Below are 27,533 nucleotides of genomic sequence, written 5' to 3'. Positions count from 1 at the left end.
TTCCTGCAGGTGCCGGCACGTGCTGGAGCTGCTGCACAAAGAAGTGGCCCAACTGAAGCAGAAAGTCGTGAACAGCATGAACAGTGGGTGCCAGCTCATGTTAACACATCAGCTGTTTTATGTGGGCAAATGTACTGATTCAGTATGGTTTGTTAGGGTTTATGGTCAGGGGATCAGTACGATGACATCTGTAGATCTTCTGTCATCTAAAATAAGTGATGAAACTCACATGGATGGCTGTTAAACATTCATTCTTCTTTTTAAGTAAAACACGTTTTTCCCTCAATGGCCTCTTTTTACTACCTTGAGTCTCACATGAGAAACTGGATTTTGTAACAAACAGGTTGGTTGTCTGGTTGCCCTGCCAACTAAGCAACAAATATTTGCAGCTATGTAACACGTTCCACCGACATTCCAGAATCGGCTGCTTAGGAAAGTCATCTTTCTCCATCCAAGATTAAACTTGTCCTTTTTATTACCCTTCACCCTTCTTGTCTTTCGTTTTGAATGTAGAGAATAATGTACGGTTGTCTTTTTGGTCAAAAGTTCATAGACGTGAAAACAGTAGTTGAGGTAATCTAAAAAAGTAATTTTTTTTTCAGTTTTGTGCTTTATTACTCAAGACTAAAAGTGAATAGGTGCCCCTAAAATCAGCATATAATAATAATTTGAATAAAATTAGAAACTTGGGTGACAGATTGGAAAATGCCCAGTAAACTAGATTGTTTGCATCAGAAAAAGACAATCTGCAACTGAAAATAGGAAGATATGGATTCTAATTCCTAAACATGGGAGTCATTGTAACTTTGGAAAAAAACAAACTTAAAGACCCACTCCAAAAAAACTGGTGTTTTTGGCGTTTTTAACATGCTCTTGTGGTAATTTTCTCAGGATGGAGGAAATATATAAAGAAAATTACTGCCTTTCTGAGTATTTTTTTTATTCAAATCTTTTGCCAATCACGAGTAGACAAAAAAATGCCCTTTGAAAAAGCTGTAGTTGTAACTTAAAAAATACAAACTGACAGACTTTTTGACTTTGTCTTAAAACTGCGTAATCATTATTCAAGGACCACTGAGTATGCTTTTAGAACAGCTCAAAAGATGATCAGGGTGGGCCCTTAAGGTTAACTTCTACAGCACAACGCACAAAAGCTTCCAGAAAAACTTGGTTGCCGTAATTTTCTTTGTCACTGAAGAAAATTAACGAAGCCCATGACTCATGTCGCGTGACTTAAAAGTAAAATTGCTTCAGACTTCTTGTCGAGGCTTCTCTTTCAAAAGGGAGGAATTACACTGCAGTGGGGTTCCATGCACTAAGGTTTAACTTCCCATATGCCACTTCAATTTCATATGAATTTTTTTCTGGTTGCTTTCAATTTTTTTGTAATTTCATAGTTTTCATTTATTTAAGTCCTTTAAGAGCAAATCCTTAATATGACTTTAAATTTGTACTTCTATTTAATTAAGGCTTAAGGCTGAAACCAAAAGCCTCAACTACCAGCAGGAACTGAATTCTTTCAGTTAGAACCTGAAACTTCTGGCACGTGTTTCACAGAGCATGCCTGTAAGAAGAATTGCATAAAGCACACAACTCATGGAACCTAAATTAACAAAGATCTGCCTGAGTGAAAAAAAAAAGTGTGGAAACCCTTTTTGTGTGTAAACTCGATCGAACAAGTAAAATATTGTTACCGGTACACTTGATTTGTGCAATTGTTAGACGTGCAAAATAGATGTAGTTAATGAGTGTAACTGTCTTTTATTAAGATACATTGTGACAAATAGCACAGCCGAGTTTTTAAACAGGATTGGGTTGAAGGTGTCCTTGTGTTGGTGTTGGTGTTGGTTTATCCCAATGGAAGGTGCATGCATTAATGGCTGCAGGAACTGTTGGGAGAAGGAGGTGCAGACATCATGAAAGGTGATGGCCTCTTTTCTAGTTGTAAATACTTTGCAATGCCAAAAACAATGACTATCGAGACATATTTGCATATCCAGAGTGCCATTTTTTCCCCTGGATGACTTTAGTGCTGATCTGGAACCAGTTAAAGTAGGAGGCATCTCTTCTGCTGGCCCCCACCTGTCTTATTAAATCATTAGTTTTCTTTGGTTCCTTCATCTTATATCTTTCCAGTTCCATTCAATATCAACTGATGTTCTTCTTGTTTTGCCATCTGCATTGACATTTCTGAAAATACTTACCTTGCTTTTATTTGCCTTTTCCAATGTTCTCTATTCTTCCTATGTGAAAAAAAATAATTTATATAAGCAACATTCCTGCTTTTATTCTATATGTGCAATTAAATACACACACAATTTTGTGCCATTTCATAGGGATCTCAGTAAATCAGGCCAATGGTGTGCAAAAACACATCATAAGAGATCTTAGAAACGGAAGTATGATGTAAGATTTCTTTGTGATCTAGAAAGATGTCCATGATTTTTGGAGGTTAGGTTGTGAACTGGTCACGCCTTCTGTGATTTTGATTATCTCTAACCATAGATAAATAAACCCCAGAACCTAGATGATGACGGTGGTAGGCCAGTCCGTTTCAAAGCATTGCTTTGGCAAAATCATGTAGAAAGCAAAAAGGGCAGCAATCAATGAATTTAAAGATGATTGGGATTGGCCGAGAAGAAAAGGAAGTCCAGCTATGGGTTTAAAGTGAAGGCCTAATTGATGATGGTATGTGGAGTGATGTAACAACCCAGCGTACCTGGAAATGAGGTAGATTTTCCTTATTGAAAATGTGCCAAAGCTTCACAAGTCATATCAGTTTGAGAAGTCTCAGCTTTCAGACACAGCAACTCACTAAAATGTGGTCGGATGAATGCAGGCTTGTATTTAAAACTTTCAACATGATACACATTGCTTCTCACTGTTTTCCCGACAATATACGTCAAACACTTCCTTCTTAGATGTCTTCTTGTCAGTAACCGCTTGCAGCATGCTTCCGTTGTACCAAAACAGCAATAAAAAGTGTTAAGCCTGACACTGATACAGGCGTTCAAACTATACCGACAAGGTTTGCAAAGCGCAGGACTTTCATAATTTCTGCTTCTAGTTGCTGTGCACCCCCGTCGTAATTCCTGACTATAGAGTGAGGAGATTTTTAGTCATGTGCCTTTGTTTACAAGCTTTGGTTCGAATCAGGAAGGGCCGCTTGACGGCCGCCTGAATACAGACCAAACACAAGGTTCAGGACTCGATCCAGAACAAATTAAGCAGAATCGGTCTGGACCAGTTTTCACAGCCCTTAAAAGGGACTTATGATGTCTGATTACAGTTTGGTCGGGAATAGTCTACTAAATGTGAGGAAACGCTTACGCTTACGCCTTCATAGGTTGAGTTTGCAGTGGGTATTATCAGTGTATCCCTCTGTGGAATGTACTTCCACTTCCACCCTCTCAACCAATGATTAATCTGTTTAACCAAGCAATCTGGCTGTAACAAAGCTTTGCTAAATCACCTTTCCGCACTTCTTCATGGGTAGTCCACAAGCTTTGTAGGAAGTCAGACTGGTTTGCCTGAAAGTGCAAAAAAGTCTATGCTGAAACTGCCTGTAGAACATACTCTTCATGCTTTACAAGCAAACACAAATAGCTGAAATCCTGGCTCCACTTAAAGGCGTTCCTCTATCTTAGGTGCCATGGTTCTTATCGCACTCTAGGACTGTGCACACTCGTTTTTGTGTGTGTGTGTGTGAGATTGGATGAGAAAACACAGGCTTGCCTTTGGGAATGCCCAGGTTGTGTGTTTTGCTTCAGTCAGGCAGACCATTACTGTGGCGTCGAAGGTCAGCTGGTCTGCCAGAGCTCGCAGAAATGCTGTTATGAATTAGGCTTGCTGGCTTGATAAATAACTTTGCAGGGAAGTTGATATACAACTCATTGGATCCCAGAGGATTTTGTGGTATTCACACGACAGTTTACCTTTTTCTGTGTGTGGAGTAAACTCGAGAGGAGGCAGGCCACCCTGAAAGTCCACATTTACAATTTGAATTTTTAAATTAAACTTATTGGAAAACTGTCACCCTAACCAATTCTTTTTATTCTCAGTTTCCCGTCAGAGTGAAACTGTCACCAGCAAGTTAGAATTGTAATGCATGTTTACAACTTACATAGACAGTTTCCTTTAAGTCCAGCATTAAATGACAAATACGTATAATTTTTGCAGATTTACCATCCAACTTAGGTTGCAGCATACAGTTTGATGCCACACCTTCATGCTTGCACATCTGACACCCTTGGAAGGTTTAAAGTATTTACCAAACATAACTTCCACTCTTCCTCTGTGGATTCAGTCTTCACTTTTGTGCTGGTTATTTCCTCAAAAGAAAACAAAAAACAGCGTCAAACTTTGGTTGTATATTTAATTAATTTGAAGATTTTTTAAACCAGCAATCCACAGAAAAAAGTCCTTTGAAAAGCGCCTTATAAAACACATCCAAAACAATAAAAACAGAAATAATTCACCGACAAAAAAAGCCATTATTTTACGATCCAGGAGATAATCAAAAGGGCTTTTATGTCCCACAGCAGTCCTGGACTGCAAGTGCCACATTGTTTTCACAATTTTTCTTTCTTGCTGAGCCTTTGAGCAAAATTTACCAAAATTACCAAAACATTGGCTTGGCAGTTATTGTGTTGCAAAGTGTGAAATTTGGGGATTTTACCATCTTTCCACAAAATCAAAAAACGAAACAAAAACAAAGCCTTTGTTTGAGCAATTTTCATGAGGTTTCACTCCCATACCAGCAGCTTAAGTCGACAACCACCACCGAAGTTTTATTGACCTTTGACTTCGGGAAGAGGCAGCCATCTTGAATATTGCAAAAAAGAATTACCTTTAGTAGCAGCTACAAATTTAAACTCCACCTAGCGATTTGCAGCTATCACCTACTTGCTCCTTGGGTTAAGAAATGTAGATTCTGAGTGGCATTAGCGTGGCAAACTTGCAAAAGTGGCGTTGCTGTGTTGCTCGCACAATTTTAACTGTAATATTGTGAAAATTTGTAACAAAAATCCCCCAGTGGCCAAGGAAATCCAAACGTTTACCTTTGCAGATTCTTCTAAAAATTACACAGACATGTTTGTCACCCCGCCGACCAAAACATAAGTTGCTATGGAGATGAAACCAACAGAAAAGCTGCGATTTTGAAAAAAGTTTTTTTTTTCCCCATGAATTTTTCACATGCAGTTCTGAAAGTGAAGTGAAGGGAAAGTGAAGGGTCTGTAGCAGCCGCTCAGCCAGTGAGGGGGCCATGGGTGGTGGCGACGGCGGGTAGCGCCTTTGGCTACGGTTGCATCTTTAACTAAATAATTAATTTTTTTACAATCACTCTTACAGTTCTGGGAAACTGGCCTTTTTTCCATCTCAAAATCACAAGTCATGAACAACAGAGTTTACATCTAATGCAAAAGGCCCCTGGGCCTCATTATGTCCACCTGTGAACAACTTGACTGATTGAGAAGATTTTAAATAAATGTAGCAACAACAATCTGGTTTTACTGTATGACAATATGATGCACAAACACAAGGAGCCATAACAACTCACTAAACTTTTGTTGCCAGATCCTTTTTATGATAGAAATATTGGATAAATTTAAACTGTACCCAAACTGATCTTCATGGTTGCACCAATTGCTTTAAGTGGGAAAATATGCCATGAAAGAAACCTTCAAACCTTATAATTTGACTCTTAACTGGGATGCTTGTAATAATGAGACAAAAGGTTTTGTGACAAAGAAATACACACTACAGCACAAAGGTTACAAAAACTTAAACGTTTCCACTTTTTATAGAAAAGTATTCAGTGAAATGTTTGTTGTATTCTGAAATAAAAAGATAGAACAAAAAATGGCTGAAGTTACTCTAGACTCACATCCAAATAGCCAGTATTTTCTACAACATAAACGAAATATTCTTCAGATTCTGAGTGTCTTGAAGAAGTTCCCATAAATGTTTGGCTCTTTTTGGTTGTTTTGCTTTCATTCTTCCCTTCAGTTCATTCCAAATCAGCTATAATGGAGTTCAGGTTTGCAGACTGACTGACTACTCCATGTTGCCAAGTTTGCCATCTTGCTTTTTTTATCCGACTTTCGACTGCTCTGTCTCGGCTTGACATTGTGGTGATTATCTTGTTGTAAGCCATGCGACAGAGTGTCAACCTGACAAGGGTGTACCCCGCCTTCATCCAACAGTAGCTGGGTTAGGCTCCAACCTCGCCAAGCCTGTCAGCATTTTTTCATTGATTTGTACAAAAATAGAATTTCTCTGAAAGAAAGATCTTGGTTTTTAAGTCTTATAAAGATCTGTCTTTTGTTGCACAAAAATTCTACTTTGCGTTCCTTGGTAAGGAATTTTTCTCTGTAATACTGAAAATTACACAGTTTTTCTATTATGAGTGTAAATCTCTGATTCACAAGTTACTTTTGTACCATTTAATTTGGTAATTGGACTGAACCATCTTGGGCTCACCAAAAATCTTAAGTATGTAGTGTTTGAGGCTGGAAGTTAGCGTCTGCAGCTTTACCTGAGTTTGCCTAAGGTTAGCCTGCAGCCAGGTGGATCAACTGCCTCACGTGTCTTCGTGTGCGCAAAGCTTCAATACGAAATAGTAGAAGGCCTTCGTTTCTCCTGAAGTTTTTTTTTTTTTTTGCTTCTCTTTTTTGAATTTGGGTCAGTGGTTTTGTGGTTATGCACCTTTACAACGATCAGTAGCTTGAAACAACTATTCAAAAACACATTTAATTCAAATTTTTAATAACTTTTTTTAAATTTATTTCGTGGCGTAGTTGTTGCATCTGTGCATTTTCACAAATACAGTATCAATTAGGATGCAACTTTGTATTTACCATGGTGGATTAACCTAATTACAAATCTGTACTTGTTCCAAAAAGTACATGGGATGTTTCCAGACTGACAGGCATTTAAATGGGCAGCGGAGGAAGTCATTTTGGCATAATAACGACAAATGAGTGGGCTAACTGGCAGTAATTACCCATTGTGTGTGTGTATGTGTGTGAGTTTTTGACAGCCGCTTCAGAGGCTAATGATAACACAGCTGTGTCTTATTCCCTTGATTCGGGGAGTGATTATTATGGAACAGAACAACCTTCTTCTTAGTCACATTTTTTCCCATGTTTTTATGAAACTTGCCCCAAATCTCTGCTGTAGAGTTTTTCATGATCCTCCATTTGCGGTCTGCCTTTCTTGAGAGTGGGATGGAGCAATGGGGAGACAGGAGGTGGGGGCCAGACGTCACTAACAGTTGATGTAGGAGCACCCAACACTCACACAATCATTCTGCTCATCAAAACCGCCCCCCTGTCTCTCTGTGTCTGAGAGCCCTGCCGGGTAACAGTGAGTGTGTGACGCTGGCAAGGGGCGTGGGGTTCCACTGTTTGCTTTTGACGTGCGTCCGCCCTCGGCCACATGTGCGTGCACGCTTGTGTGTCAGGCGTGCTTGCGTGACGGAACCTTCATTTGTGCGGTTTTGCAGAACAGAGAAGTGAAACCAGGGTAGCCTCCGTGACTCTCATCCTTTTCTCTCTACTAGACGTAAACTTTACTGATTGAAGGCGTTGTGTGTCAAGTAACACCTCCTATTCCTGTCTGTCAGCACCCTTAAGTCTTGTGAATTAACGACCACCTTAACTAAAGTTTATTTGTTGGTAATGGGATTGAGACGTTGCACATAAATAATAGAAAACATGTAAAGAATGTGCTGCTCCCAAGAAGGATAATCTGTCTGGACAATAAACCAAGTGTGGTGGCATTTCACAGATGGATGCATGTTTTGGACGGTACACAGATGACAAACTTCTCTGCTGAGAGAGAGAAAGATTGACATTCGCTGTTCTCCAAACAAGCCCAGAACTTCACAGCAGCTTGCTTCTTACTTTCAAGAGCTGCAGGAAGGACTTACAATGAAACCACTCATGTTGTTTCCTTTCTGCCGATCGGCTCTAAAACAGCTGGCCAATTTCCCTCTCCTGTAGCCCCAGGTTGGGTTTTTATAGGGGGAACACGTTGAGCAAACAGAATGAGGAGCTGTTGACTGATTTATTGTTGACTATGTTTGTTGCAGTTTTGCAAAACCGTTCAGGTCTAAACTTAGCACACATCTACAAACACAGGCCTGTTCTTCTTGTACTCCCATAAGAAGGCTTGTTCAGGTAAACTGCTCTGCACAGTGAAAGACTGGGGTGCTGATGCTCTCCCGTGGGTGACAGTGCTGGTGTCTGTGAAAGCCTAACTCGTTCTTACACTGCATACATGTGTAAGTTTGGCTTTGCATGTTGGTCCTGGGGGTAACTTCCTGAAGGATTCTTGTCGTCTCAGAAGTGATGGGTTATCTAGAAATGCAGCGCCATTTAACTCACACAGAGCCGTGCAGCTGTTTCCTCCAGTGATTATGGATTCGACTGAATCACACACACACACACACAATGCACACATGCATGGAGGTGGGATTTTAGGAAGGCTGCAAAGAAAATCACTACAAGAGTAGGATTCTATAGAGTAGCGATGGCCCTTCTGCAAGAACGATAACTTTGTGTGGTCTTTTCTTTAGTCTCTGAAATACTGGTTAGAGTTGTATGACAGGAACCAAATCCTCCAAATGAGTGTTTGCATCTGAATACATGTGTGTGTGTGCTTTGCTCAAACATCTGCTGCTCATTGGATTTACCCCCCCTTCATGGTCCACCCTTGCTCTTCATTCTTTTGAAACCGGACTCACAAACTTCGGTTTCTAGGAGGACAGGAAGAAAAAGATAAGATGAAAAAAGAGGGACAGAAATACAGAGCAAGAGTCTTTTGTTTATTTTCATTCAAACTCTCTTACGGTAGTTGATTTTTCTTGATTTTCGATAACTACTTTCTTTACAACAACAGATGTTTTGTGTTCATTAGTCCAAAGTGGCATCTTTAGCAAGCTCTGGTCCAGAAAACATTTAGTCGTGCCTCTTTTTCTCTGCTGCCTCGCGACGGAGAGAGATCTACTGAAGAACATCCAGTTCCCCTGCAGAAACTCTCCCCGTTTTCTCTGTTTATAAACCAAATAGATAACTGGCCACTTTCAAAGTCATTTACACACACACTTGATCAGATAAGACACGCACACACTTCATAGTTTCTGTCTTGGTTTGAGTGAAACATCTCCACCCTTGATAGTGTTAAACAAGAGAGCCGCGCTCTGTCACTTAAAAGAGCAAATCTTCAGATCAGTCATTACAGAAATCGCTCGCTGCTGACTCGCTCCGTCCTGACCTTGGCGTTGTTTTGCCAACTCATCCTCAGAGGGACTTTCATTGTTTTCTGTTTTACCTTTGACTAAGAAGCTGTAATATATTATCATGCGCAGCTTTTAAGGAAACCTATAATGTTGTGCAACTCTGCTGACAGATGACAATAACAGGAACATAAATAACTCGGCTTACCTGGCCTGTTCTGGCACGGAAGCTCAACAGAACTGGCAGCCACACAAGAGTACGTGCTGTCACAGAGATGTGCAAACAAACTCATTTTTGCTGGGTGTGCAAATTTATTTTCAACAGTTTATTTTGATAAACCAAATATTTGTTAACATATCTAAAAATACAAGAACTATTGTTGTATGTTGTCTTTTAATACTAAAAATATGCTTCATATTTCTTGGAGGGAATGTGTCCGTTTCATTTTTTGGAAAACCTAAAAAGTAGATGAGACTGGGCCTAAGTTGGGCTTCCTTTGCTCGATATAGCTCTGTTTTCCGCAAAGTTAATTGCTTAATGAGTCACGTATTTCTGTATTCAAAGCTTGTGCATCAGGATCAGACGAAAAAATGCAGTTTGTAAAAGCTTGTATTTGTGATATGAAAAATATAATGGATGGGTGACAAGGTCCCTGCTCTGCACCATTCTGATCTATTCACTTGTAGACGACTAGATCCATGTACGTCTTTGTTTTCCTCATCTAAGCTGGTATGTGGCTCAAAACTGTGGGGTTGGATAGCTCCGTTATTGCTCACCATTTTTGTTGCCCCAGTACTGTGCAAGGGGTGGGAGGGGCTGTAAGCAAGTGGGACAGAGCGTAAACACAGAGTTCCCTGCCTTCGCCCACAAGTGGCCGGGACAGTCTCCGGCAGCCCCGTGACCCCCGAAAGGGAAAAACGGTTAAGAAAATGAATGAATGAATGAAAACACTTTCAAAAGTAGATCAGAGTGGGTCTTTAAATAATCTGACTCGTTAGTTGTTTTACGATTGGATTTGAGCTTTATCTAACCTTTGTAACCAAAAAAGCCTGATCAAGGGAATTCTTTATGTGCAAGATATGCCATGTTTGGTGAAGGATCCCAAAGAAAAAGAACCAAAAGCATTTTGAGAATTTTGAAATAAAAAAAAAAGCACAAGAGCAGACACAAAAACAAATTATTCTCACATTTTCTCACATGAGCACTGTTTCCGTGCACTGAAACAAACATTATAACAAAAACCAGTCATGATGTAAAGAGACAGAAGCAATCACTAAATGAGTAAACATGAACACAAAAACAAACAACACAGATCCTTATACAATGGGTCAAGACACTGCCAAAATACTTGTTTAGTTTTTGCATGAATGCATTTGGACAAATTGAATAAAAAGGAACCCACATATGCAAAACAGAGGTAAAATAAGGACACGTTAGATCCAGAACATCTAGTGAGTGACAAAGCCAAACCCTGTTGTGAACTTGACCGTAAGTGTGACTTTAAGTTTGTTGATATCACACCAAGCTGTGAGTTCTGTGGGAATCCCTCCTTCACCTCTCCGCCCTTCATTGACATTCTTACACTGTTAGTATCTATTTTAGGCTGACCGATGGTCTACCAGAGTTCATTATTTATTTGACAGGTAGTCTTTGTCAAAAAAAACAACTTATCTTCCTTCCTCTCTCCTGCGTATCGCTTTAGACCTAAACTCAGATTTCTTTTCACCCCGTTTGTCTCAAAAAGCTAAAAAGCTGAACACCCCTCTGCATGTCCAGAATGTAGTGTAATTCCTTTATTGCCTGCATAGCTGGTTTATTTTGCTTAAATTAACATAGATTCATGTTTTCTTCATGCTACATCCCAACCCAATGAAACTATCAGATACGCTGAAAGGTGGGACTGAACCCATTTAATGATAAAGACCCAGTCCGACAATCTTGGGATCAATTTTAAAAGTGTTCTATTAAGTATGCTGTTTTAAGCTAAAACCAAAAACCTGTGTCGTTTCCTAAGACATCGTTTCTGCAGAGCGGCAGGTGTTTATTGGAAATTCACCTCTGAGTTGTGGGTGGGAGCTACCTGCTGTCCAGTTTTGACCCACATGCCAGCTCAGACAAGGAGAACAAAAACGTGCATGGATCTATTTGTGTATTGTTTCCCGCCCAGCATAGTTTCTGCATAACAATTACAATCTTTTTCGAACTTTTTTTTTGCCTGCTCCTTATTCACGATTTAAACAAAAAATACTCAGAAATGCAATTTAAAGCTTAATTTTCTCTATGTATGTTCCCCATCATGAGAAAAGTGCCACAATAACATGTTAAATTGTTTTCATCCCAGTGAGCCTTTGAGGAATACGTCTATCTTTCCATTTATTTGCAGCAACTTCCAATCAGTTAAGAAGAGAGAAAATTGCAGGTCTGTAATGTGTTTTCAGCTCTGCAAATCTATTGATTTTAGGAAACCTAATTTTAGATCACCTTTTAATTAAATGAGTCCAGCATGACTTATCCAGGTGTTCCACATTAGCTCCTCTGAATATGCCAGGCTGGAAACTTTGAGCAAGCAAGCGGAGCCTTCAGACACACAGCTGCTGCTCCCTCTGACACAAGCCCACACACACTCTATGGTCTGTCTCAAAAAGGTGAAAACCTTTCAGGGATTTCTTCACCTCTAATCCCAGGTTAAACTCTAACAGATGAACACCTAATCCTCCTCTGACACTATTTATCTGGCTGTTGAAATACAGGTAGATAACACACGGACATGCCAAACGTGCACACACAGGAGTGATAAAGGATCAGGAAAAATTGAAACCGAGGCGATGACAAGACAGAAGCAAGAAGCGCAATTAAACAATTTCATTCCACAGTGAATCCCAGCACATAATAAAAAGCCAACACAGTAAAAGTCTCTTCAGAAGCGTTTCTGGTAATTGGCTCATTGCCTCAAAATTTATAGCAAGTCTGATGGAGCATTTATGTGCTCAGTGACTGGAAACAGTAAGTGATGACTCTCCTCAGTGCACATGCTCGGTGATGCCTGTTTACAGTTTCCTCTAAATGATGAAGGCAGCCACGAGTTTAAACTAAAAGCTTATTGGAAGAAATGGACCCAGGACGGTAAGACATTTGTTTCGATTGCGTGTCCACACACAAAACAGACACGCACACACGTGAGACTCCACTTTCAAATAGCTGCAAGGACCAACCGCTCTGCTGATAAAGTACTGAGTCATGAGGTCTGCTTTTTCCCTGACTGTAATTTCCACCTCTAACACCTTTAAATGTTTGTCCTTCTCCAAATATGACTGTAATTGGATACTGAGAGGAGTAAGAGAAAGAAAAATCAGACGTGCTGGCAGAAAATGGATTGATAAAAGGACAACATGGCACTACATTCTGTGGAATGTTGCAACAGTTCTTGAAAATGTTGACATTTAAACACAATGGCAGCTGAATTACTGGAAATGAGCTGACTTGATCAAACATCTATTTTCCCCCCCCACAGACAAGACACAAAATCATTTCATAGCAGATGCTACATTTCAAATCTCCCCCAAACTGATGAAACAGGACGGACAGGGATGATAACAGAAGCAGAGAGGAGGAGAAAGGAAAAAAAAAAAAGATAAGGGAAAGTTAGGAGTGAGGTGCAGATATGTTGGAGTGAAAGGAGGGGAAATCCCTCAGGGAGGTTCATCTATCCACATATGTAATGAAAAGATAGTCATCCATCTACCCCCCCTAATGTAGTGTATCGATGAACAGCTAACAGCCTCCCTCTGTCTCTCTCTAATCAGTCATGTTTGCTGAGGGGTTACAGGCTTTGTTGAGGTCTCCCCGCCTGGAGGTGAGCCAGAGCCTTTCAACTCAGTGACTTGTAGACCGCCCTGCCCCGCACTGGTATGCTCTCCATCTCTCTATCCTCAGCACTGCAGCTTGGGTCAGGGGTCAGGAGCTGGCAGGTGATTGGATGTTGTTATGGTAAGGGAATACCGAGCCGCTAAGTGCAGCAAAAGCACCAACTATCTCTGATATTCCTGCCCACAGGCCTTTAACCTAGCAGGGCTTTGTGTCTGCATGTGTTTGGCTGAGTGTGTGACTGAGTGAGTGTGTGTGTGTGTGGGGGGGTGGGGGGTGGGACTGTGTGTGTCAGAGAAAGCTTAAGTCAAGAAAGGACAGCAAGCAGATTTCTTTCTTGAACTAGACCTTCTGAACACAGAGTAATCAATTGGATCCATGTGTCGGCATGAGTGCGGGTTGTGTGTTTGCAGCCTGGAGACTTCAAAAGAACCACATTAATGGATACTATTTAGAGCATATCTGCTGATCATTTCTACGACTAAAATAAAATATGCTGGAAGACATAAACAGTTGGGTAGTAACATTTGAAGACGTTTGACTAGAGCAGAGGGCTTTCCCTATTTTTATTGATGATCAAGATTTGCTTTGTGGTTACATTGTGTGGTGTTTGAGGTTTTTGAGATATGTCCAAAAGATTTACTAGCTCCTTTATTTTTGCTTGAGTTTGGGGAGAAACATTAGGCTGGCATCCCTTTCTTGTATGGTAAATATCAGATTGGTGGTAATAATAACACAAATGCTACTATTTACTATTTTTTTTTTTTACTGCAAATGAATTGGCTCTATCCAATTCAATTCAATTTTATTTGTATAGCCCAAATTCACAACAACAGTCGTCTCGATGGGCTTTCGTATAGGTAATTGAAAAAGTTAAACATAAAATCAAAAGGATCATAAATACATAGAATTCAATGGGAAAATACTAAATTGAACTAACCAAACAGACTAAACTATACTGGCATCCCTGCCCTTAGACCCCCCTTTGCGGTAAGGAAAAACCCCTAAAAAAAACGGATTCCGGAAAAAATGAAGAAACCTCAGGGGTGCCCACATGAAGGAGGGATCCTCCCCCAGGACGGACAGGCGATTTACCAGAAATCATAGAGAAGAATTAACTTATCTAACTCTACAACTACATTTTTAAAGTCCATCAGACGAGCTTCATCCAGACGGAGTTGGGGGGACAGTCGGGGGCGCAATTCGGGCCGGAGACAGGATCCACAGCCAGGTGTAGGAGCAGGAGCAGAGACGAGGTACACGGTCAGGTACAGGAGCACGGATGAGCCAACTGGAATCTGGAAGCACTCCCAGTCCCCAGGAGGGGAAAGAGGGACAGTACATGAATCGCACAGCACCAAACAGAGGGAACTAAATAATGAATAATGACCAAGAATAGAGGAGAGGAGGATAGAAGTAGATGAGAAAATAGGACAGAACCCCAGAGCACCATAGCTACCCCAGCTTTAACTTCTAGCAGCCTACTAACAACTTTATTTTTATTGTTATTTAGTTTAATTTAAACACATTAACACATCAGTTAATAATCTCTGAATACTAGCTAGTCTGACAATATGCCTGTCCAAAGAGGAACGTTTTCAGTCTAACTTTGAGTGCAGATTTTGAACTTGATTGTAGAATCAACTGGGAGCCAGTGAAGTGAAACTAACACAGGAGTGATGTGATCTCTTCTGCTAGTTCCTGATAACAATCTAGCTGCTGCGTTATGAACAAGCTGGAGACTTCTTAAGGAACTCTTAGGACACGCTGCTAACAAGGAGTTACAGTAATCCAGTCGTAACAAACGCATGGATGAGTTTTTCAGCATCACTCCTAGAAAGTATATTTCTGATCTTAGCAATATTCCACAGGGAAAAAAAAGGCAGTTCTACATGCCTGAGATATGTGAGCCTGAAATGACAAATCCTGGTCAAATAAAACTCCAAGGTTTCTAACTGTGGAATTGGGGGCCATACTTATGCCATCCAGGGAGACTGAGCAGACAGAGCATCTCTGAGGATTTTAGGACCTAGTATGACCTCAGTTCTTGACCTCAGCTCTGCCAACTTAGCATGCTGTCAAATTGACAGACTGGTTTATTTCGATATACTTTAGAAATACAAAGCATATTCATAATCCAGAATGGCTTTACTGAGGATATTTTTTATTTAGTTTGTATTTTAGAGGGTATTTTCTTAACAGCTGACCACTGAACCCATAGAACTGCTGTACTGGGCATGCTCCAAAAACTGTGAAGCTTTTTTTGTCTAATTCCAAAGGTTGGGGCTCTGTGATGTCTGTGATGTCATGTCAGGCCGACGTCCACAGAGCTGAAAAATTGACCAACTATGAATTCATTCATCCACGCTCTAGTAGAGTGAAAAGCAACAGGAGTGAAGGGAGTTGTGAGGGGTGAACAGCCGCGGTTTGGCACAGTTCAACAGAACTATGGCAAATATGACTTGAATTTCAGATTTAAAGAAAAAGGCTGTTTAGTTTGGCTAAACCCTGTAAAGCTCAATACATCAAAGAACTGAGAGAAAATTGAAGTTTTTTAAATTGATGAAAACCACAAAAATAATTTAGCAATGTACCAGTAGTTTTTTATGAGATATACATAGTATCAATTATAAACCACTGTGATTTGGTAGGTATTTCCTCACATCAATGTTGGTTTAAGATGTAAAAAGTGGACATGAGTCTTCAGGAAAAAAACATCTTAGTTACTCACATGTCTTGAATAAAATTTTTACATGGTGTAACTGTTTTGAAAAGAATTAATTATCAACAAAAATTGTTTTCTTTCAAGACATCAAGTAGTCATTAAAAGAAAAGACATGGGTTGTTCTCACCAAGACGTTTTGAAAATTAGTCAAACATTTTCCGCCAAAAGTCTTTTTAAGATTTATTGGAATCGGACATTTTAAAATGACCAGGAAAAGCCCTCCTACTGCCCCTAGCGGAAAGATAATCCACTACAGGGCAAAACGCATAGACCACGTAAAAATACAATAGGTTTACAAGAAAAATGTTGAACCATGCAAATGAAATAGGGGTCTTAGGAATTTACCTATTAAACATGATGTGAATGCTTGTATAGGGTTAACATTTCTTATGTCAATTTAATGTTTTCAACTCCAAATGTGATTATCTTGAATAGTAATTGGACATAACATTTTCCAGAGTAGATGGTCAACAGGATCTGCTTCTGTCTTTGGTGTGGAAAACAATTTCAAGCTCCTCACTCTGACCCAAACTTTGCTCTGTTATTGCTAGTCCTGAGTGATTTAAAAGGAGGCAAACTGACTCACTGATCCTGGAGGATTAATGATGAAGTGAAGGGGAACGTCCTGCGTATATGAGTTACGTGACACCTGAAGTACACTGTGACACTGCAAGAATGAGTGCTGCATATCAAAGATGCTCTGAGTGTTTTCAAACCCACAACATCAATAATGGAAATGACAAACTGAAATTGGGTTTGAGCAGCAGTGAGGTTTTTCCAGAGAACGGGAACTGGTCGGTGTGAATGTAGCCGTAACATTTCCTAATTAGTAACAATAACATTTGAACATGTTTGACAGCGTGTCGATACGTGTCGACATTAACGTCTCAGTACAAATACATTAATGAGTTATTTCTTATTAAAAGATTTAAAGACTCTTTAAATCAGCCACATTTTTCCATCCAACACAGAAACGCAGGAAATCTCCTCAGATTGCCACTCTGTTTCAGAAACTTTTATTTAAGTCTCACTCTGATCATCTTTTGATCTATTTTCAAAGTGTAGTTATATTTGTGTTATTTTTATCCCAAATCCCCAAACTTGTGTTGTTTTCTAGAACAGCGGCCCCCAGCCCCGGACCCACGGACCAGTACCGGTCTGCAGGTCATTTGGTACCGGGCCGCAGAGAAAGAATAAATAACGGACGTTACTTCCGTTTAATTTATTTCGGAATCTGAAAGAGGTTTTATTTTGAAAAATTGCCCGATTCTCTGTTACATCCGTCTATGTCACTCTTGACGCAGGCCAAGGTGCTCTTCTCGGACACGTAATAGGTAACCGCTAAAATAAAACCCAGGAGCTAGCAAAATGATCATCTTTGGAGAGTTTCTTTGCCAAGGGGAAAAGCCCAGCCAGGAGACAGAGTAGGAGCCTTCGACTTCCAAAAAAAAGAAAGCTACACTTCAGAGACAGTATTTCTTTTTTGCACCATGAGTGTGGGGAAGGGAGGGAATGATGACACCTGTGCTATGTACAATGTCTTGCGCACCAAAATAAATGCCCAGGGTTAGTCTTGACACGTTTCTGTTCCTCCTTCGTCGTAGCGTTGGTACAACCATCCGCCTACATCATTAAGACCAGTCCGTGAAAACTATGCGTGACGTTATACCGGTCCGTGGAGTTAACAGGGTCTAGAACATAGTTTCTCCAGACCGGCAGGAGTTTATTAGAAATTCACCTCGTGGACGAGACTGTTGGTGCTGAGTATGGACTAAGCCTTGCCCTGACTTCCTATCATTCCTTTGCATGCTCTTCCGCTAGCTTACAGCCTCTCACAACCCCAACGTGACATTATCGGTACATGAAAAATGGCGAAGCAATATTGGAGCTATCCAGCCGTACACTTTTGAGCCAGATTCCAGCTCAGACGAGGAAAACATGGATCTGCAAGAGGATGCATCAGCCTGGAGCGGAGCAGGGAGCTTGTTGCTCGCGGACTGTAGGACTTACATCACAACTACAGGCTTGTTTCAAGGGAATTTTTTTGTCTGCTACTGATGCATGAATAAGGAAGTACTCAGAAAGACAATTTCAATTTTCTTTAAATATGTCCCCCATCATGATAAAAATGCTACAAGAACACATTAAAACTCAATTTTAATTGGAGTTGGGCTTTATTTTATTTAAAAGACTTGGTTCTTCCATCATTTAAAGACTCTATGCATTGCCAATATGTCTTCTGTCTTTAATGGTCTATCCTGGGTGTCAACAGCACAGATGAGGTTCCATCCTAGACAAATGATCAGAGCTTTGTTTTCCAGAAACGTATGAAAAAAAAACAAATACATAAAATCTCTGCCACAGGCGTATGAGACAATCACTGGTGCACGTGACACTAATTTATTTCCTGATGTTTTAGTGCATACCTGAGTTTCCTTTTCGTACTTCCTCTTACAATGTGGCTGTGACTATAGAGCAGAGCTTTGAAAACAGTTGCACTAACAAGCGGGAATGTCTGCAGCCACCCACAACAAATTTGAAACCATCTAACACTAAAACAATGCACATTTGAACTGCAGAATGTGTTGCCCCACATGCAGTACATAGAGAACCCAAGCTCACAGTAACAAACAGGGATCATGAAGCATGTGAGTGATTTGTACTGAGCCCTGGAAGAGCCTGAAGAGGAAGAACAAGCTCACCTTGCTTGTCTTCTTGATTAATCCAGGTTGGAGGTTTGTTGGAGCGTGTGTCAGCATGCACACACAGCCAGTGATGTGACTTGTGACTTGTCATTTGCTGAGCATGTAAAGTGGGTTTCTGGATGCATCTCAGACTGGGATGGACAAATGAATGGGACTCACATATGCATGCAATCTGCGCTCCAAGCCGAAAGTTTTGGACCGCATGATTTCTTTGGTAATTACAGGCCTATCCCCATCTCCTCTGACAGCTAAAGTGTTCTCTTGGCGCTCAGCTCGCTGGTTAAGTTTGACTGAAAAGACTCTAGTTTAGCTGAAAAGCACATGTAGAACCACATGTGAGTGCACAAAGCACACATGAAACACACACCACAGCTGTGATATAATGTATTTTTTAATGAGCACACAATGCTCTCTTGGCAGTCCCCAAACTTTATAAAGATCAATTACCCCGTAGTTGATATTTTGTGTTCATGCCAACCTTTACTAACACAAAAACACACACTCAATTACACACCCATGCGCAGCCTTAAAGGTTTGATTGTTCAGAGCTCTTGCCAAATGTTTCACTGCAGTGGGGAACTCGTGTGCGCTCTTTGTTTCTTTCACCTCTTCTCTAATTCTTTGCCTTATTCCTTTTAGTGCAGCAAAGCGAGTCTCTATGATGAGTTGGGAAAGATATATAAGAGCTGGATGAGTTGGGAAATGCCCATTGGAATGAAGAAATATTGAGAGATGGGGGGACAATAAGAGACAAGGATGAAGAGAAAAGCGCAGGAGGTAAACTGTACGGACAGGAGAGGCTAAAGGAACCCAGTCAACCCTGTGCTTGCCTCTGTTGGCAGCAACAAGACATCTCCGTCCCAGCGTGGCCCTGCCCATCCTTTTTGGGCCTCACCTAGTGTAGCAAACATTGGTGGAGTCTGCCTCACCAACATTCACAGGAGGCAGAAACATTTCAGCTCAAAATAAAAGCTGGAAAACCTTTCAGCATTCAACCTCACCCTCCATTTCCCCTTTTTTTCTGTCTTCTACATTTGCCCCGACTCTTTTGATCTTATGACACGTTTTGCTTTCTATGTCACTGTCTTTACCTCTCACTTCTCTGCAGCCACCTCCACTCGCTGCTTCACTGTCTCTCTGACTTGCTGTGCAGAATCAAGTGCTTACAGAGCCACCATTCGCCGAGATCCTTCACAATGCAAAGCAGATGTATGACACGCACACACCCTCGTGAACATGCACGCACACGCACACGTGGATAGGCAGCCTGACAGCGTTTTGGGCCAGAGGGTGGAGACAGAAGTAAGCAGAAACAGCCCTGTTGCTAGGCTACATCAAAATAAAACAGACTCTTGAGTGTTTTGGTCTCCAACTGAAACAGCCACTTTGTTTCACCCACACCGCTAACTGTCAGGTCTAGAAAACAATGTTTTGAAAGAGTCCTGGGAAAATGGACAGATTGACCCTGTGACTGTCAATAAAAGTTGTTGTGTGTTGGGTTTCATTCTTTGTGGGTGATTTGTTCTCAGTGAACTGAAAAAGATGCAAATTGTCGGTTTTGGAAATCCATCGCTGGATTTTTGCTATAACACTTGTTTCTGTGCATAAAGAAGCCCAGACCTGAATATCATCCAGATATTGATGCAAGTCATCTTTTCAAAGAAAACACTGACTTTGTGTGAGGAGCTTCTTGTCCTCTTTTCTGTCTTTCCACCACTTTACTCCTGCTTTTTATTACAGCCTGGACCGTCCCAAACACTTGTTAGACTGAAAGTCTTCAGGAATGTTTATTTCCCTGTTCTCTGAACAGGTGCTATCTTCTTGGAAATCTCCCGATGGCTGCAAACACACACACAAACACACCCAGGCACACACATCCTTTCACATTATCCCACACAAAGCCAAGGGGGATTCCTGGGACTAATGTTTAACAGACAGAAACTGGACTGCACCATCAATTTTAGCTCTTTTTGCAGACACTGTGGTTTACTTTAGATAGCCAGGCCTAGCCTGAGAGATAAGACACCTCACAGCCTGCCTGTGGGAAAGATGAAAGCGTTCTGTATTAAGCTAACTTCTCTTTCTGTTCCCCCGCTCTTGCTATAAATGTAGAATGTGTTTGTGTGAAAGCGGGACAGAGAGTGCGTGCTAAAAGCCTCAAGATAGTAGATTCAAACATTTAATCCTGCAGTTGCAACTGCAAAGATAGAGACATGTCTATGGGTTGAGCAAAGTATTTTCAGGGCTCTTACCACGAAGGGGACAAAGGGGGTTTAAGGTGGAAATCCAGTTAAGAAATAGAATATCTGTTCAGATTCTACAATGACTTTATAAATGGAAGAAAGACGACTTTCAGGGTGTGCAGGTGATACCTCAGAGATTTTAGGATGCCCATATGATTCCCACACAAACTGCGCTCTGATTGTCCATTGTCCATAAGGCCAAGTTATGACTGAGACGTTGGGCTTTGATCAAGGATAGCTCTGGCTGTTTCATAGTTTTACTGAGAAATTAAATCATACAAATTCTACTTTCAAGTGTGTGGTCACTTGGTCTGTTTTGTGTATCAAGTGCGAATTTGTAGAAATCATCGCTTTTTTAAAGATCTTTCCAATTTTTGTTCTTAAGGGAATGAAACACATAAAATTGTCTTTCATTGTTGGAAATCTCAGTGCTTAGTGGCATGAAGTAAAATATTTCAAGCATGACTTGATGACAACTTCAGCTGCAGCAGCTGGACTTTTCAAGTTTAGAGTTTCCACACACACGCCGCCAGCACGTGACTCCAACAGTTTAGTCGTTTTGGTTTGAATTTGAGGGCAAAACAACTTTTTCTCGCTGAAGCTAGTGTCGTATGAAACGTATTTGTGCCCACAGAGACGCAGAGGAAGGAAGTGTTCTCTTGTGTGCACACATGCCAGCACACCCATGCACACAGCGGACCTACCATGAGGAGGCTTGGGAGCAACTGTAGATTACAGAGCTGTCAAACGGACTGCTGCAGGGAGGCAATTAGATCAGGGGATGTTTTGCTAATGGGCTGCCTGACCCTGGCCACAAAAACACACACCCACGTGCGCTAACACACCTTCACAAGGGCACCAACGGAATTTCCACGCAAATGCACCTGAAGTTTCCCTCCCAAAAAGCAGGTTACTGTTAAACTTTGGATGCTGCCTTAAGGCCCATGGGAGTACACACACTCTTGTGTGTGTTTGCACACAAGTGGAGGATATGCAGAGGCATGAAATCCACCAAGCTCTGACATACAGGTATGAAGAAAATTCCACTTGAAAATCACTGACATCCAAACCTTCACTCTTTCCCAGGAGCTCGTGGCTATTATTAAACTCCAAGTGAATGTGTGTGTGTACACGTAGGCTTGCAAAAGAATATAGATGGATCATACAGATCTATGGGAGTGTGTATGCATGTAAAAAAATGGGTGTGTTCCTGCATGCACATATTAAGCAGACAGAGGATTCTTTGTGATACAACTGTGTCCCTCAAGGCACGGGAATCTGGCACATTGTCTTTGTCGGAAACTCAAACCATTTACAACTCTCGACTTGTTTTGATCCTTTCACAAGATTCCATTTCCCGCGGTCATCTGGGGAGCTTCTGCAGAGAAGCCTCTGGAAGGAAAACCCTCATTATGGTTTCAGCGTGAATGGCAAGAATTGACTGGAAGGTCAGTGCCATTCTCACCAAGGGAGCTTCCCTATCCTACGCAATAATAAGCACCAAAATGCTAGTCAGTAAGAGAGAAAAGTCAAAATGTAATATTTTCAGATAGTCACATCTCTCCTAATGGCGCAGTTTAAAAATGAACCCAATTCAAGTTCATTGGGCAGAACTTTGATTAAGCTGGTATTTTGTTTTACTTCCAAAAGTGCAAACAAAGTCATTGTCTGAACTTCCTTTAAATGAATTTTCAAAATACTTTCCATGTTTTCCCAGGACTTCCTCTTAGTCATCAGCGTGGAGCTGGGAGGTTGATCCCTCACATCACTCATATATGAAATTGAAAGCAGTGTGTCATCACCCTTTTATTAACCTCTTGCTGCTACAATGAAAGCAAGTTTTTTTTTCTTACATTATACGTTTTAAATGTGATGTCATGTCTAAAGAAGACTTTGTATTTGAGGTCGCAGCACCACTGCTGCACAAATGCACCACCTGCATGACATCAGTTGATGCAAATTTCATGGGAGAATGTGAATCAAGGAACTGGAGCATGCTGCAGATATTATAAAGGGCTGAGCAGAAGGGCTCAAAGATGCACTTTGGCGTTTTAGCGGAAATAAACAGATACACTACTTTTGCTGGTTGTTGACTTTGTTTTCTTATTAAAAAAAGTAATGTCAAAAAAATAAAATGGACTTTTTATGCGTTTTGTTGAACAGCTGGATGTCTGCAGTGACAAAGAGAAAAAAACGAAACACATTTCTGTGAGTTTATTTGGCGCTACAAATGTGGTTTTCAGTAACATGTCATCTTGATCCAACTTTATGTGGCATCATCCATCTTAGCCTGTTCTGTTTTTCAGCAGGTATGTTCGGAATTACACAATTATGTGGCGTTGGCATCATGAGGCGTTTGAAATTTTGCATGAAAAAAACGTTTGATTTGTCTTACTAATAATGGTAAACATGAGCACCATTGTAACCATGTTGAACAACTCAGATTAAATAAAGTACAAACAAGAGTATGTTATGAAACTGCACTTTCTGTGCATGTGTTGACCAAAAATGTATCTTTCCCCTCTCAAAACTGTTAATTTGTTTATCTTGGTTAAAGATTTTTCTGTTTGAAAGAATTAGTAAAATAGAAACTGTTTGAGTGATATCAAGGCATGCTGGGTAACTCTATCAAAAAACCACATAGGAAAACAATGCTCATAATACAAAAAGGTTTTGACATTTTTATAATTTTAAAAGAAATAGATGATTTAATATGTTTAGAAGCTGACCACACGGTTCGTTCATTACAGAGATCCAAATGTATTTATTAAATACCCACCCTGATGAAAATTGTGGTGTTTTTAATATGTTATTGTAGCATTTTTCTCAAGATGGAGGACATAAATAACGAAAATTACCTTGCAATTATATTTAGGAGTATTTTGTTGTGAACAAGGACCAAACAATTAAATGACAATGGACAAAGGTTGTAGCTGTGATGTAGGTGCTACAGTCGGCAGGCCAAGAGCTCCCTGCCCTGCTCGATGCTTCCATTTGCAGACAAATAGATCCATGTACGTCTTTGTTTTTTCTTGCCTAAACTGGAATCTGACTCCGAACTGTACTTCTCCAATATTGTTCTCCATTTTTGTCGCACCGACAACGCTATGGTGGTGGTAAACTAGCGGGAAATCGTGTCAACAAAGGGATGATGGGAAGTCAGGGCAGGCGTACTTTGTGCCAACAGTCTCGCCCACAACTCACAACTACGACCGCTCTGCAGAAACGATGTCCTGTAGATCAAAAGATATTCGGAGTGACATTTTAAAATGCGAGGAATTACGAGAAAGCAGGTTTTTTTTTTGTATTTTCAATGTACATTTTGTAAAAATAGATGTTGCCTCCATGAAGTTGCATATGCAGCTTAACAATGAGGCAAAAAAAGAGAACTACTTACTGAGACAGAAGAAGTAAGAGGTAGTTATTTGTGCCTGACAGAGGACGGCCTGTATCTGTAGCGTGTGACACACAGAGCTTGCTCTACAGCAGCCAGGCCACAGTTTAGGGAGCTGTGCCAAACGACAGAATAGCCCGACTGTTTCCTGACTCCTGCTGAACACTGACTGACGGCAGAGCTTCTTTGTGCATGTGCATGTGTGCCTACATGTGCGTGGGACTTTGTGTGTCTATCAAACTCTCATTTTGACAGAACCACATTTCTGAAAAAAAAAAAAAAGTCAAGACGTTCCAATGAACAAAGAGAAAAGACAATGTGCCTTACAAAAAATATTTCTTCGGCCCCATATTTCCTTCATGAAACACAAAAGTACCAAGAGCTCACATTAACAGTTCACACACATGCTCACATTCTGCTTCACCTCTGTTCAAATAAACACCCGCTTCACAGCGTTTACCACCCTTTATTTGTTCAGTGTCCAAATACATATATGAAAACACACACATATATGCAGACATTCAGAAGTACAATCACACACCCCGGTCTTGACTGCCATCCTTCTGATGCCTCTGAAGTGTGAGGCTGTGAAGAGCAGTAGCTGATGTTTCACCTCTGACCCCAAAAGCAGCCCTTTAAGGTTGTGAGGACTACAAACAAAAGCACAGATCTGAGATTATCGCAGTCAAGAGGAAGGTAGATTTTTGCGTGAAAGGTTAGAGCATGTCTGTGGGAGACTTAGCATGTGCCGATAGCTCATAGATAAGAGGAAATAAGCAACAAAATACAGCAAAGTTATTAGAGGTTTTGATAAGAATCGTTTTCTTGAGTATTCTGAAAGTTTTCAGAGAAGATCAACGCAAATTTGAATGCTCAAGTCCTAACTCAAGATCTGAAAAAAGTCCCAACTGTAAGTTGGAGTGTAAATTTCTCAATGCATCAATATTCTGTGAAAGGAAGACAGCATAAAGATCAAGCATACAGAGATTTCTTCACATTTTTCTGACTTGAAATGTTTCAAAAATCTGCACTTATATATACTGCAGAAAAACAGTTGTGTGCATTAACATAATACTGGTAGCTCTGAGTCGATGGCTGATAAGGACCAGATGATGGTTCTGCAGAAGTTTGGGATTTGGCATAGAGCTTGTTAAATGGCACCTAGTCATAGACAAAACAAATTGTTTGTCAATGACTACATTTAATGGCAAGGCAAAGCAGCTTCTACTTTTCAAACATGGCTAGGGAATTGAAAGTACTTCGCAGGGACAAAAAAGGGTCACATTTGATAAAACAAACATAAGAATGAAACAAATCCCCACCTTAAAAGAGAGGAGTTTTTGGGCCCATTTAAGCTCATCAGGAAGCTGGTTCTATCTCTGTGCCTCATGATCGCTCAAAACATCTTCAATGTCACCTGAGTTCTACCAGCTGATTGGTTCCTGAAGATCTCAGAGCCCTATTTAGATTTATGTACAAAGAGAACGTCTGCCAAGCATTTAGGTTTCATTCCATTGAGGTATTCAAAGGGGAGGAGAGACGTGCTAGCTGGCTAAGTGAAAGCCATGTAAGATCCTAAAATTTATGACTGAAGGTGAAGTAGCAGCTAGACAAAGCAAAGTGGCTGAATTCACGCAAGGACAAGTCCCAGGATCAGTCTTCCCAAACTAAGATATACCGGTGTTTTACTTTTACTCTGGGATTTTGTAAAACTGACTCTTTTTAAATTTGTACCTGATTCTAATTTATAAAATTATTGAAACAAGATGTTTTTATTTTCTTTACTTCTCATGCAGGAGACACTCTTAAAAATGCCTGGAGGGAATTGGTCCTTAGTCCAGTCAACACCTGTGCGTTCCAAGACCCAAAGACCAAGATCATGCATTTGTAAGCTCTTTTTCCAATTTGGGCTGAATGGAACTTGCTCCGTGTAAAACAAAAAAAAAGTATTTTTACATGATGGAGTTTCTTAAAACATGATGTACCGATGAAGACATTATTTTGAAATGTCATTGATAATAACATTTGTAGACACGAAGCCTTGTAGAGTCAAAGTTATTGTTACACTTGATATTTCAAAATGTGAGAATTCCAATAAGTTAAACTCTGTAAAACAGATGATAACCAAGAGAAGTTTCACTGAAATACCCAATACTGAATAGATGTTATCACCCAAATAAAACAAAGAAAAAAAAAGAACCAATGACAAGCAACTTTAAAATTGACAAATACAACAAGGAAAACTGGAAACCCTCTTAGAGCATTTTCAAAATAAAGGCTTCATTTCAGAGGTTGACAAAGTTTTTTTTACTGAGTGCTTGAAACTTCATCTTATTCAAAATTCCGCAGCTAGAGTTTTTACTACCCAGAAATGTGATCAATTACCTCCAGAACTCAAACTCCTTTTACTGGCATCCAGTCCAACACAAGATTCCCATTATTGTTGCCATGGTGATTTTCAAAGCATCACATGATCATTGCCAGTACTTTCTAATTTCTCAGTTCTACAGAACATCAAAAAAAGAATTCAGAGAGGTTTCATTAAAAAAAACAGCACACAACCTTTTTAGGAAGAAGTTTCTGCCCCTGTTGACGTTGTAACTATTTTTTTTGCGCATATCATTTAAAAGAATGTGTAAGGAAATGCAAGATAATAAAAGTAACAAGTGATTTATATAAGTAATATATGTCTATATATATATATATATATATATATATATATATATATATATATATATATATATATGTATGTATAAAGTAAAATTGATTACATGAATTTATTTATAAATACTGCTAAGGGAGCAAATAAGCTTTCTTCATAAATAAAACGTCTCTGCTCTGCAAGACTGATGTATTTTGATCATGAATGAAATCAAATACTTGTTGAGACGTTTGTAGACTTATTTCTGTTTTGTGCTCCAGATGAGACTCAACTGAGAGCTGCGGATGAACAGAAACTGGTTAAAGAGAAGTGAGAGCGGCGAAATGAAGAGGAGTAACACAACATGAACTGCAAACTACAGAAACTGGACACATCATCGAGGTTTACTGACAGTCACGGCAGAGGCACTGCACCTTCCCTGCAGTGAGCCCCCGACGTTCACTGAAGCACTAAGCAGGAATCCCCCACAGCCCTACGACAGACTGACTGACTCTGCATGTGTATACCACACACACACACACACACACACACACAATGACACACACACTCTAAGGCTTACAGACACTACAAGAATAGTCACAGCCTGGGGCCACGACATGAACTCTATCTCCCTCAAACTTGACCTCATTCACTTTTGCCTTTATGGTTTTACCATCTGCAATCCTTTACATTAATAAAAAAAATTCCTCAGCCTCAGA

At 40.3% G+C, this 27,533-nt stretch overlaps 1 long non-coding RNA gene across 1 annotated transcript; it reads left to right on the top strand.

The window, feature by feature from the left end:
- LOC144991946 (uncharacterized) lies at positions 1-27,533 on the top strand. Its single transcript, XR_013655628.1, has 3 exons — positions 1-83; positions 25,970-26,060; positions 27,096-27,533. It is a non-coding gene; the product is annotated as an uncharacterized LOC144991946 (long non-coding RNA).

This window comes from Oryzias latipes, chromosome 4 (genome assembly GCF_053564925.1).
Source record: "Oryzias latipes strain Hd-rR chromosome 4, Olatipes_Hd-rR_3.1".
Taxonomy (NCBI): domain Eukaryota; kingdom Metazoa; phylum Chordata; class Actinopteri; order Beloniformes; family Adrianichthyidae; genus Oryzias; species Oryzias latipes.
Note: the sequence above shows the minus strand (reverse complement) of the source record. Positions and strands in the feature narration are given on the sequence as shown.